Consider the following 11,437-nt stretch of genomic DNA (forward strand, 5'->3'; position numbering starts at 1 on the left):
CCATGATCTGACAGAGTATGACATCATCACATTGTAGACTGAAATAAACAACAGATGACATCACAACATTCTCCCACCACATCCCAAATCCAACTGTATGAAAAGAACTGGTTTGTACAGAGCAATTTCCATTTGGAACAGCGTTCTATTCAAATCCGTCAACTCAAAGCTAAGCAATCATTTAAAAAAGTCACGTGTTAGATGTCTAAGACTTGATATAAAACATTGTACTGTACACTATTATGGACTGAAGTCTAACATGATTTGCAAAGAACTGTTACATTCTTACTGTAATGAAATATAATGAAACGGAATGATCGAAACCCATGTTATTGTCCTTGAAATGTAATCGTTTTTTATTGTAATGGACCCAGGAAGTGGCTGGTTGCACTGCTTTCACTGCTTTCAGCTAATGGGATGTGTTTGAATAAACAAACATTATATGGGCCAATAATATTCAATAGAGAAAACTAAAATTAATATTGTTAAAATGCATGATTTTGTTGTAATATAGTGAGTTCTAGGATCTAGTCACTAACAGAAATCATCAGTCTAAACATTCATCTTTGTAACTCTTTACTACCGTATTTTCCAAAAACTGCATAATAGAGAAAGAAAAAACATATATACGTCGCGCTGGAGTATAAGTCGCATGTTTGGGGGACATTGATTAGATAAAATCCAAGAACATCTTGAAATGCAGTTTAAAATAATAACAGATGAGAGAACATGGTGAATAGGTGTACGTATGCTAACACTAACACCTTCAGCTACATGACATATTATGCTAACGCTAACACCTTCAGCTACATGACGTATGCTAACGCTAACACCTTCAGCTACATGAGGCACAGACAGAACTGTGGTAAGTGTCTGGTATGTTAACGTAACATATGAACAGTTATTCAGATAACTATAGCATAAAGAACATGCTAACAAGTTTAGCAAAGCATCAGTTTTACCCCAAATCACTAAATCCATTGAATTCTTCTTCCTCTGTGTCACTTCTAAACAACTCCACAAACTCCAGAGGAAGAGGAAGTGCAGATTATTCTTCCTCTGTGTCACTAACACCAGATAATAGGCACCGCACGGCAAAAGCTCATGCATCGACACAGAGTTCAGTTACAGTCGTGCGCTGAAGAGAAAGCTGAGTTCAAACCTCATATATCGTCCTTGTTGAAGACTTTGGTTTGGTCCTGTTCTAGTCCTGGTTTAGTCCTGCTCAGTCCAGGTTTAGTTCCAGGATTAGCCTCGGGTTAGTCCCCATTTGATGCAGTGTTTGCGAAAGTGTGAACGCAGCCTCAATGTTGTTTTGACTAGTTCCGATTTTACTTTGCTCTGCACAATTTCTCACGACCTCCTCATTTGTCACTTAACAACAACAACACGTGCGGTTATACGAAGGGCGTCATCGCGATTCTGGAGACATTTTTTGTCTTGCAGCAGAAGAGTTTTAATACGTGTTGGCCCAGCGGTTAGAGACACGGAATGGGCTGCAGGAAGTCCTGAGGTCGACTCCCGCTCTGACCCGACTACATTTAGGGTTTGGGGTTAGGGTTTGTGGTAGGGTTTGGTTAAGGGTTTGTGGTTAGGGTTTGGGGTTAGGGTTAGGGTTTGGGGTTAGGGTTTGGGTTTGTGGTAGGGTTTGGTTAAGGGTTTGTGGTTAGGGTTTGGGGTTAGGGTTAGGGTTTGGGGTTAGGGTTTGGGTTAGGGTTTGGTTAAGGGTTTGTGGTTAGGGTTTGGGGTTAGGGTTAGGGTTAGGGTTTGGGGTTAGGGTTTGGGTTAGGGTTTGGGTTAGGGTTTGGGGTTAAGGGTTTTGGGGTTGGGGTTGGGGTTGGGTTAAGGGTTTGGGGTTGGGGTTAAGGTTAGGGTTTGGGGTTAAGGGTTTGGGGTTGGGGTTGGGGTTTGGGGTTAAGGTTAGGGTTTGGGGTTAAGGCTTTGGGGTTTGGGGTTGGGCCAACACGTCAGATGATGTTTCACCGAGACAGGAAATCTAGTGTCTGGGCTCCAGAATCGCGATGACACACTTCGTATAACCACTCCCAGAACTCTACAGGTGGAGGAAGTGCCTCTTCTTCTGTGTCGCTTAGAGCGTTGCTGCGGCGCTTTAGAGCCCTCTTGTGGTCGGCGTGTGAAATGCGGTGGCCAGTGTGAAAAGAACAAAAAATATCAGAAATCAGTCTCTCCAGAGTATAAGTCGCACCCCGGCCAAAACTACGGCCTTATAGTCCGGAAAATACGGTATGTCATTTAATTGTATCTACAGATATTCCACAAATGATGGTGTGAGTAAATAATCTGTAATAAAACTATATGTAACTTGTACGTACAGACCGCTGACCTTTACTGTACAGAAATCGAGTGGACGCTATGAGTTCAGTAATGCGTGTTTACAGGGACTCGCTCTGAGGCAGGAGCACCAGCAGGAGCGGGAAAACCAGGGACTATTCTAATATCATCGTGTGTCCGGATTATGGGATGGAAAATCCTCTTTGTGTCAAACCGGAAGTGGCCTTGGCTAACATGGAAACGGCCCCTATATGTCCAGCAGCCATGTTAGCATATGGTCAAGCAACAGCAGCGAGGAGGAAATGCACAAGCCCACGGCAGGAAGCACAATGCAAAGGATTGTGGGAGGACTATATCTGATACAATGGTGGACGGTGGGTTTATAGTGGAGCAGGATAACACTACAATTATGTAATCAAGATGACCAAGCTGAGTTTTTGGGATATATTTCTGGGGGTAAACATAATCTATCTCCATAGAAACAAGCAGGTTATGGCTCAACGTTGAGACAATATATAGGTGAGGGGCCTCATTTATGAGACGTGGACATCTGACTAAAAGAGTACGTGGGGACAAAACCCAAACTTCACGTACGTAGAAAAACATTCAGATGTATAAAAGCCTCTGTACGCTCTCCAGCGGGTCAGTCCCTCTTCACGGATCAGACCTGAAGTTTGCCTCATGTCACGCCTCCTCCACGCCTCCATCTCTCCATGTAAGGACAATGCAAAGTGAGATTTACCTACTCATCAGCGCGATAAAGAGCCAGTTTGAATGACACATGGAGACCAAGAGGGAGGGGCAGAGAGGGAGGAGCAGAGAGGGAGGAGCAGAGAGGGAGGGGCAGAGAGGGAGGGGCAGAGAGGGAGGAGCAGAGAGGGAGGAGCAGAGAGGGAGGGGCAGAGAGGGAGGGGCAGAGAGGGAGGGGCAGAGAGGGAGGAGCAGAGAGGGAGGGGCAGAGAGGGAGGGGCAGAGAGGGAGGGGCAGAGAGGGAGGAGCAGAGAGGGAGGGGCAGAGAGGGAGGGGCAGAGAGGGAGGGGCAGAGAGGGAGGAGCAGAGAGGGAGGGGCAGAGAGGGAGGGGCAGAGAGGGAGGGGCAGAGACACAGGCCAGTGTGATCTTCAGTGACATCTCTGATTTTTGAGTCATTGAACATTTGAATTACGCTCGCTCTCAAAACCTGTTTTATTTCACAAGCTCAAGTTTGAGCGGCTCAGGATGAAACACTGGGTGTGTGACACGGGGCCGAGGACCCTGTGTGTGTGTGTGTGTGTGCAGAGGGGCCCTGTGTGTGTGTGTGTGTGTGTGTGCAGAGGGGCCCTGTGTGTGTGTGTGTGTGTGTGCAGAGGGGCCCTGTGTGTGTGTGTGTGTGTGCAGAGGGGCCCTGTGTGCGTGTGTGTGTGTGTGCAGAGGGGCCCTGTGTGTGTGTGTGTGTGTGTGTGCAGAGGGGCCCTGTGTGTGTGTGTGTGCAGAGGGGCCCTGTGTGTGTGTGTGTGTGTGCAGAGGGGCCCTGTGTGTGTGTGTGTGTGCAGAGGGGCCCTGTGTGTGTGTGTGTGTGTGTGTGTGCAGAGGGGCCCTGTGTGTGTGTGTGTGTGTGTGTGTGTGCAGAGGGGCCCTGTGTGTGTGTGTGTGCAGAGGGGCCCTGTGTGTGTGTGTGTGTGTGTGTGTGTGTGCAGAGGGACCCTGTGTGTGTGTGAGTGTGTGTGTGTGTGCAGAGGGGCCCTGTGTGTGTGTGTGTGCGTGTGTGTGCGTGTGTGTGTGTGTGCGTGTGTGTGTGTGTGTGTGTGTGTGTGTATGTGCGTGTGCGTGCGTGTGTGTGTGTGTGTGTGTGTGTGTGTGTGTGGGGGCCGATGAAAGGGACACAGCTGCATTACCGGTTTATGCCTGTGACAGCAGCGCTTTGACAGGTAAACGCTTGCATTAAATTAAACTTCATCTCCAGCTTCTGCTTAAATAAAACACAATGAGCCAGAACCTGGTGCTCCTGTGTGAACGTGTGCGTCGCTCCTGTGAACGTGTGCGTCGCTCCTGTGTGAACGTGTGCGTCGCTCCTGTGAACGTGTGCGTCGCTGTGAACGTGTGCGTCGCTCCTGTGTGAACGTGTGCGTCGCTCCTGTGAACGTGTGCATCGCTCCTGTGAACGTGTGCGTCGCTCCTGTGTGAACGTGACAAAACATTAACATGAACACAAAACACCCTCCTAATTCCTCACAAGCACTTGTGATTAAATAAGTACTAAAGAGATTGACTATTACAAACTGTGTGTGTGTCTTCTCTCTGAGCACAGATCACCTTCTGCCTCGTCACGGTTTAGAAATGAGAACCCAGATCTGTGGAGACGAGACCCTGATCCCAGTCAGAATGCTTGTTTTTTGATCAATAAAAACACCTGTAATTGAAAAAAATAAAATCCCTGATAATTTGGATATTTATTTATTGTAAGTCTGTACAAAATTTGAAGCACAAATGGATTGTTCATACAGTTTATTTGTCGTGTAATCCCTCATTCGTCACAGAGTTGATGCAGAAAAGGTTTCAAAAGTGTGCTTCTGAAAAAGGTTTCTGAAATCAAGACATTTCGAGTTCATATCGACCACCATTGAAAACTTCTGACATAATTTCTCGCACATAAACAGAGAAAAATACAGTTTTTTTTACAGACAATCCTCCCATTGTAAATGACAGTGCAAAGAAATAACAGTTTAGGGTAAGGAAGGTACGAGACATGCAGTTTTGGAATAGAATGTTGGATTAAGCAGTATTGGCTTTACACTCGGAGTATCTGGTCCGGATTGAGAGGGAATTCTGGTGACTCTGGGAACAGAAGAAGATGATGGATGGATGGATAAAAAAGGTATAGAGTTCTAGTGCAGTTGTGAGCTCTACTTCTTCGGTCAGTGGGTGACTAGAATAGCAGCAATTGTCTGGGTAAAAGCCGACAGTTGCTAACAGCACGTCTCAAATGGGCCTCCAGTCATTTTAAAGGAAACCCATTTGAGGATAACAGCCGGTAACTGTTTTAGCTCTGATTGTTGGGCACTCTATTTGTGCTTGTTCTGAGTGGACACTCTGTGAATGGATATATTTGATTGGTACTCACAGTTGTCAGTGTTAGCATGCATGGCCACACTGATATACTCTTGTGACTCTCTCAGAGTCTCGTCATGCAAGAGGAGCATTTGCACATAGTCTATACTTATTCTATACTATAGTTTTTTGTTTTAAATCCAACCCAGACCTGATCCCATTTTATTTATTAACCTTTTATTCAACTAATATATATATATATATATATATATATATATATATATATGTATATATATATATATATATATATATATATATATATATATATATATTTTTTTTTATATATATATATATATATTTTCAAGGGTGATCTGAGCTTTGGGTGTTTTTTTGTTGTGGCTCACTATGATTTCTGGCCATTTGTGAGTTGACAAACTTCTTTGCCACATTGTTCCCCCGTGGCCATGTTTCAGTGTCACGTTCTAACAAAAGCTCTGGTGGTGGCAAAAGCATTGGCATCCCCTTTTGTAATAAGGGTTTTTGAATCCCTCCCCTCATAGAGACAGTTACTTTGCCCACCCAAGAGGGCAGCTAATTGTTTCATGTTAATTTAAACCACAAAAAGCACCTGAGCCGTGATTGTATTTGTATCATTATGACCCAGTAACACGTTCCATCTTAATCTGATATATCAATCTGGCTTGTGCTTGGTTAAGATTTTCCCAAGGGCCTTAATGCATCAAATTAGATCAGAGTTTTATTCCCTCTTCACACAGACAAGATAAGCTTGAAACTCATTCAAACTCCCAGCCTAAGACGACGTGCTTCCCCAGCATAATTGAGGCATGAATCTAATTTCCCCCAAAATAAATAGTACAAACAGTAAATATAAGAGCTGTTTTTGGGAAAATCCAATGTTTTCATTAGAAGTTGATATAAATATCACTTTGTTCCATAAAATTGGATGGTATTACTTTAAATGAACAGCTTATCAGTGAATCTGCCTCAGCTGCATAAGAAGTACTGAATCACTTTTCATTTCCCCCTCTCCAGGGTCGACTTCACCACTCAGCTCGGCTCCTGTGGGCAGTGCTCTTCTACCAGAGCCATAATTCCTGCAGAAACCACTCAAGATTCCCTTAAGTCTTTATTGGGCCGGACCGATTATGACAATTTACTTGTCACCAATAATTACAGGCTGAAATCAGTAGGTTAAATTGCAAATTACCCGAGGGGGAAGAAAGTAAAATGCCACAATTTGTAAGAAATGGACCACCGGTAGATATCACTTCTCTAAAATTAATTAATATTGTCATGAAAGGTGCACAATGAAACTTTTGTTAATGGAGGCCGTCACCTGCTTGTCCCATTGAGCCTTTGCCTGGTTCAGCCCACATTATCATAAACGTATCTGTCCTGCATGTATTCAATTTGTGTTTGAACAAATCCAGCCTCTTACTGGTGCCAGAGTCAGGACTAAACATGGACCGGCCTCCTGCTGGTGCCAGAGTCAAGACTAAACATGGAGCGGCCTCCTGCTGGTGCCAGAGTCAGGACTAAACATGGACCGGCCTCCTGCTGGTGCCAGAGTCAAGACTAAACATGGAGCGGCCTCCTGCTGGTGCCAGAGTCAGGACTAAACATGGACCGGCCTCCTGCTGGTGCCAGAGTCAGGACTAAACATATTCACTATAATTCAGATCATATTTACAATTCAGATCATATTCACTATAATTCAGATCATATTCACAATAATTCAGATCATATTTACAATAATTCAGATCATATTTACAATAATTCAGATCATATTTACAATAATTCAGATCATATTTACAATTATTCAGATCATATTTACAACAATTCAGATCATATTCATTATAATTCAGATCATATTCATTATAGTTCAGATCATATTCATTATAATTCAGATCATATTCATTATAGTTCAGATCATATTCATTATAATTCAGATCATATTCATTATAATTCAGATCATATTCATTATAATTCAGATCATATTCATAATGCAGCGTAAAGTACTAAAAACACGTGTGCAAAAGGGGAGAAAAGACACGCGTTTGTTTTTAAATGTTTCCAGGTCAAGAAAAGAAAGAATTGTTGTTCGTGACTTTTATAATAATGAAATAACCTTAATTAACCTTAATAAACCATAAAGTCATAATGAGCAAACAGTTGAGTCACCTCTTGAATAAAGAGTCAATATTTCTGATTTAGACCTGGTTTAGTCCTGGTTTAGACTTGGTTAATACCTGGTTTAGACCTGGTTTAGACCTGGTTTAGTCCTGGTTTAGTCCTGGTTTAGACCTAGTTAAGACCTGGTTTAGTCCTGGTTTAGGATTAGTCCTGGTTCGGACCTGGTTTGGACCTGGTTTAGTCCTGGTTTAGTCCTGGTTTAGTCCTGGTTTAGTCCTGGTTTAGTTCTGGTTAAGACCTGGTTTAGACATGGTTTAATCCTGGTGTAGACCTGGTATAGTCCTGGTTTAGACTTGGTTTGGTCCTGGTTTAGTCCTGGTTTAGGATTAGTCCAGGTTCGGACCACAGAATGTTCCAGACGCGAGAGAGAAAAGAGATTGGAATGGTCAGTGCTTTACAAAAGCACAGGTGGTTTCTGGTCTGACCACACTGTCGGTCCTCAGGTGCTGCTGGACCTCGCTCACTTGGACATTTTGAAAGGCGTCACAGGTGAGTTTATGTTTCCATTTATATATCTCACTGTCACGTTTTGATGGTTCTTTTCCCAAAAGAAATGAATGATTAACATGATTCCAGAGGATGATCACAGTCACATGTTCAGAGCAGCAGGTCGACCATAACACAAATATGAACAACACTGAAGGCCACGTATGCTAACGCTAAAGCTTAAGCTAAAGCTAAAGCGATAACGACACAAACCATCAAGTGTGTGTTTGTGGAATGTTGAAGGTGGATTATTCATGTGCTGCAGCTTTACAGTGTCGTTGCTACAGGTTTATTGTGAAGGAGCAGATTGAATGTGTGTGTGACATTATTGTGGCGCGTCTTCCTCCAGGACAGATTTATAAAGTGTGTACGTACAAAAGTGTTCAATGTGCCATTCCTAAAGACATGACCTGAAGACGTGAAGTGTAAACTTTCGGGTGTTCAGATGTGAGTCAGAAGTGACGCTCAAAGAGGAGAGATTCTCACTTACATCACAGAGTTTTAAGGACTTTGTGTTTGACTCTGAATTCTACGTAAAGTCCAGTTCAATAAATGAGAGCGATCAGAGCCAGAGTTTATTCAGAAAACGGAAGGATCTGGAACAGAGGAAAAGCTCCAAAATACATAAAAATCACCACAAAATCTACAAACAAACAGAAGTAAAACAGTATTAGATTTAAGACAATCACTTTTGACATCACACCAGGAATAACATTTGGATTGAAGAATAAATGAGTTTGAACACTAATATGACTAAAAACATTTAAATACTTTCATTACAAACTTGATTTAGATGATAATTATGAAGATTATTCAGGGAATGTTCAATGTTTTTCCTGTTTTTATCTTTTTTTTCAGAATCAATTCTTTAAATAAGTATCTTGTTTACATAATAATAATTAAAACAAGATTAGTTAGTTTTTGGAAAACCCTCATAAAGAACCTTTAAATGTGTTCAATTAATTAAAGTAGAAAAAGCTTCAGTTGTAGTCATCTGGACTCAGTTTGAAAAAGTAAAAACAAGATTACTTTTTCAAACTGAGTCCAGATGACTACAACTGAAGCTTTTTCTACTATGGAACACGCCTGGACGAATGAGGGATTACACCGACATATTTTCAATTAATTAAAGTCACACATTTTAACTGAGGAGAACAAAGCTGTTATTTGAGTTTAATGAAATGTGCAGTGTCTCCATGATTATCCCATTCATACCAGACTCCAGGATTAAACCAGTTAAACCTGACTCCAGCGTAGAGAGAGTGAGTGAAAGTGGTCTGGACTCTGTGGATGAGGCTCATCTTACGCTCAGAGACGCTGTAAAACTCCAAAACCCCTGCACTGTGGTCCAGGTAAACCCCGATTCTGGACGAGACCGGACCTGAGACCTGGGACCGGACTGAGTTAAACCGAAATGAAGGATCGGTTTTGTCAATGACTAAAGCCCAGGATTTATCATTGTGTCCAAATCCACATTCATCAAAGCCTTTTCTCTGAATATCTCTGTATGAAACTGCTATATAAACACCCCCCCCCGCTCCACTCCACCTCCCAGTGACATCGGCCCCACAGACTCTCTCTGCTCAGAACCTGCTCCCAGGAACAGAATCTGTCTGAATGATCAGGATAACTCTGTTTTCACTCATAACTGTTGCTCTTCTGTTTCCATCAGACAGAGACAGTTTGGTGTGAGCTGTGTTTAGGTCCAGAGTGAGTTCTGTATAATATTGTAAGAAGTCCTCTCTGGAGCTGGGTTCAGCTGGTGACAGTAAAACCTGGAGTGGACTCAGAGTGAGCTGGAGTTTGTCCCTGAGCACTGTCACAGCTCTGGTCACGTCCTCCAAGTAGCTCCGGGGCCCGGTCTGAATCCTGGCTGGCTCTGTGCTCTGTGTGTCTGTGGACAGTGAAGCGTAGAGCTGTAGAAACTGGTTATGATCCGGAGTGAGGGACAGTGTGTCCAGCTCAGAGATGCTCCTCTTCAGCTCAGTCACATCCTGCTGCAGTTGGTCCTGGAGCTCTTGGACTCGGCTCAGTTGGGTTTGCTCCTGGAAGAGGATATGTTGCTTCACTTCAGAGCCTCTGTTCTCCAGGAGAAGGACCATCTTTCTGAAGCTCTCCCTGCTGCGCTGCACTGCTGACTGGGCAGAGCGGCTGATGTCCTGGGCCTCCTGTTTGAGCCTCTTCAGGTCTGTGTCTTTGTCCTGGAGGCTCTGGAGCAGCAGGGCCCTCCTGGCCGGCAGCTCTGCATGTTTCTGGGCCCTCTCTGAGGCAGAGGACACTATGTCGTGACCCTTGTGCTGGTCCACAGAGCAGAGGTAACAGATGTTCTGCTGGTCGCTGCGGCAGAATAAATCCATCACTTTGTGGCGTTGCGAGCAGATGTTTTCCTGGAGCTTGTGGGACGGCGCCACCAGCTGGTGTTTCTGTAACGCTGCAGCATCATAATGAGGCTGGAGGTGGCTCTCACAGTATGAAGCCACACACTGCAGACAAGACTGCACAACTTCTTCCCAGTGCACACATCACAGGACACATCCTGAGGTCCGGCATAGCAGCGGTCAGCAAGGGGCGCTGTGAGCCTAGTCTTCTTCAGCTGTTCTACTAAAACTGCTAACATGATGTGTTTGATGAGGACAGGCCTGGGGCTGAAGCTCTGGCGACACTCAGGACAGCTGTAGAGCTGCTCCTCGTCCTCTTGATCCCAGTGGTGTTGGACACAGTTCCTGCAGTAGCTGTGTCCACAGGGAATAGTCACCGGATCCTTCAGTAGATCCAAACACACGGGACAGAAAAAGGCTTCTTGGTCAAGTACTTTCTGCGCCATCTCTCCTGGATCAGAGCGACTGAAAGTTTGACTTCGACACAAATGAAACTTAAGAGAGAGAGCAGGGGGAGGAGCCAGGCCGCACCCACAGCTCTGTGTAGATCTGAGGAGGAAGCAGGAAGCAATAGCACTTTAAAGGCACAGACAGCTTTTTTGGTTTGGTCCTGGTTTAGACCTGGTTTAGACCTGGTTTAGACTTGGTTTAGTCCTGGTTTAGACCTGGTTTAGACCTGGTTTAATCCTGGTTTAGACCTAGTTTAGACTTGTTTTAGTCCTAGTTTAGACCTGGTTTAGTCCTGGTTTAGACCTGGTTTAGTCCTGGTTTAGACCTGGTTTAGTCCTGGTTTAGACCTGGTTTAATGACATTTCCCATCACAGTTCCTTGTTCCATCCACAAGGGGCGCTGTAATAAAAACATGTCCTTACCCTAAGCCAATTCCGGTCTCCACTATTTTTTCCGGCTGTGGAATGTGCCAAACTCGTGGATTGAATCAAGAAAACGACTTAAAACTAAACGAATTTACAACAGAAAACCTTCAAACTCAATGTTGAGTGAATGAAACATACACACTTCTGAACCGCTTTGCTTAAAACT

The 11,437-nt window shown here is 44.0% G+C and overlaps 1 pseudogene; it reads right to left on the reverse strand.

Annotated features, from left to right (window-relative positions):
* The window catches only part of LOC140381730 (E3 ubiquitin/ISG15 ligase TRIM25-like), a 28,977-nt pseudogene extending 17,994 nt beyond the window's left edge, over positions 1–10,983 (reverse strand).
* Between the last annotated feature and the right edge of the window lie 454 nt (positions 10,984–11,437).

The sequence above is a fragment of the Eucyclogobius newberryi genome, unplaced genomic scaffold (assembly GCF_026437365.1).
Source record: "Eucyclogobius newberryi isolate DKJ021-1_F unplaced genomic scaffold, fEucNew1.0.hap1 SCAF_5, whole genome shotgun sequence".
NCBI lineage: Eukaryota > Metazoa > Chordata > Actinopteri > Gobiiformes > Gobiidae > Eucyclogobius > Eucyclogobius newberryi.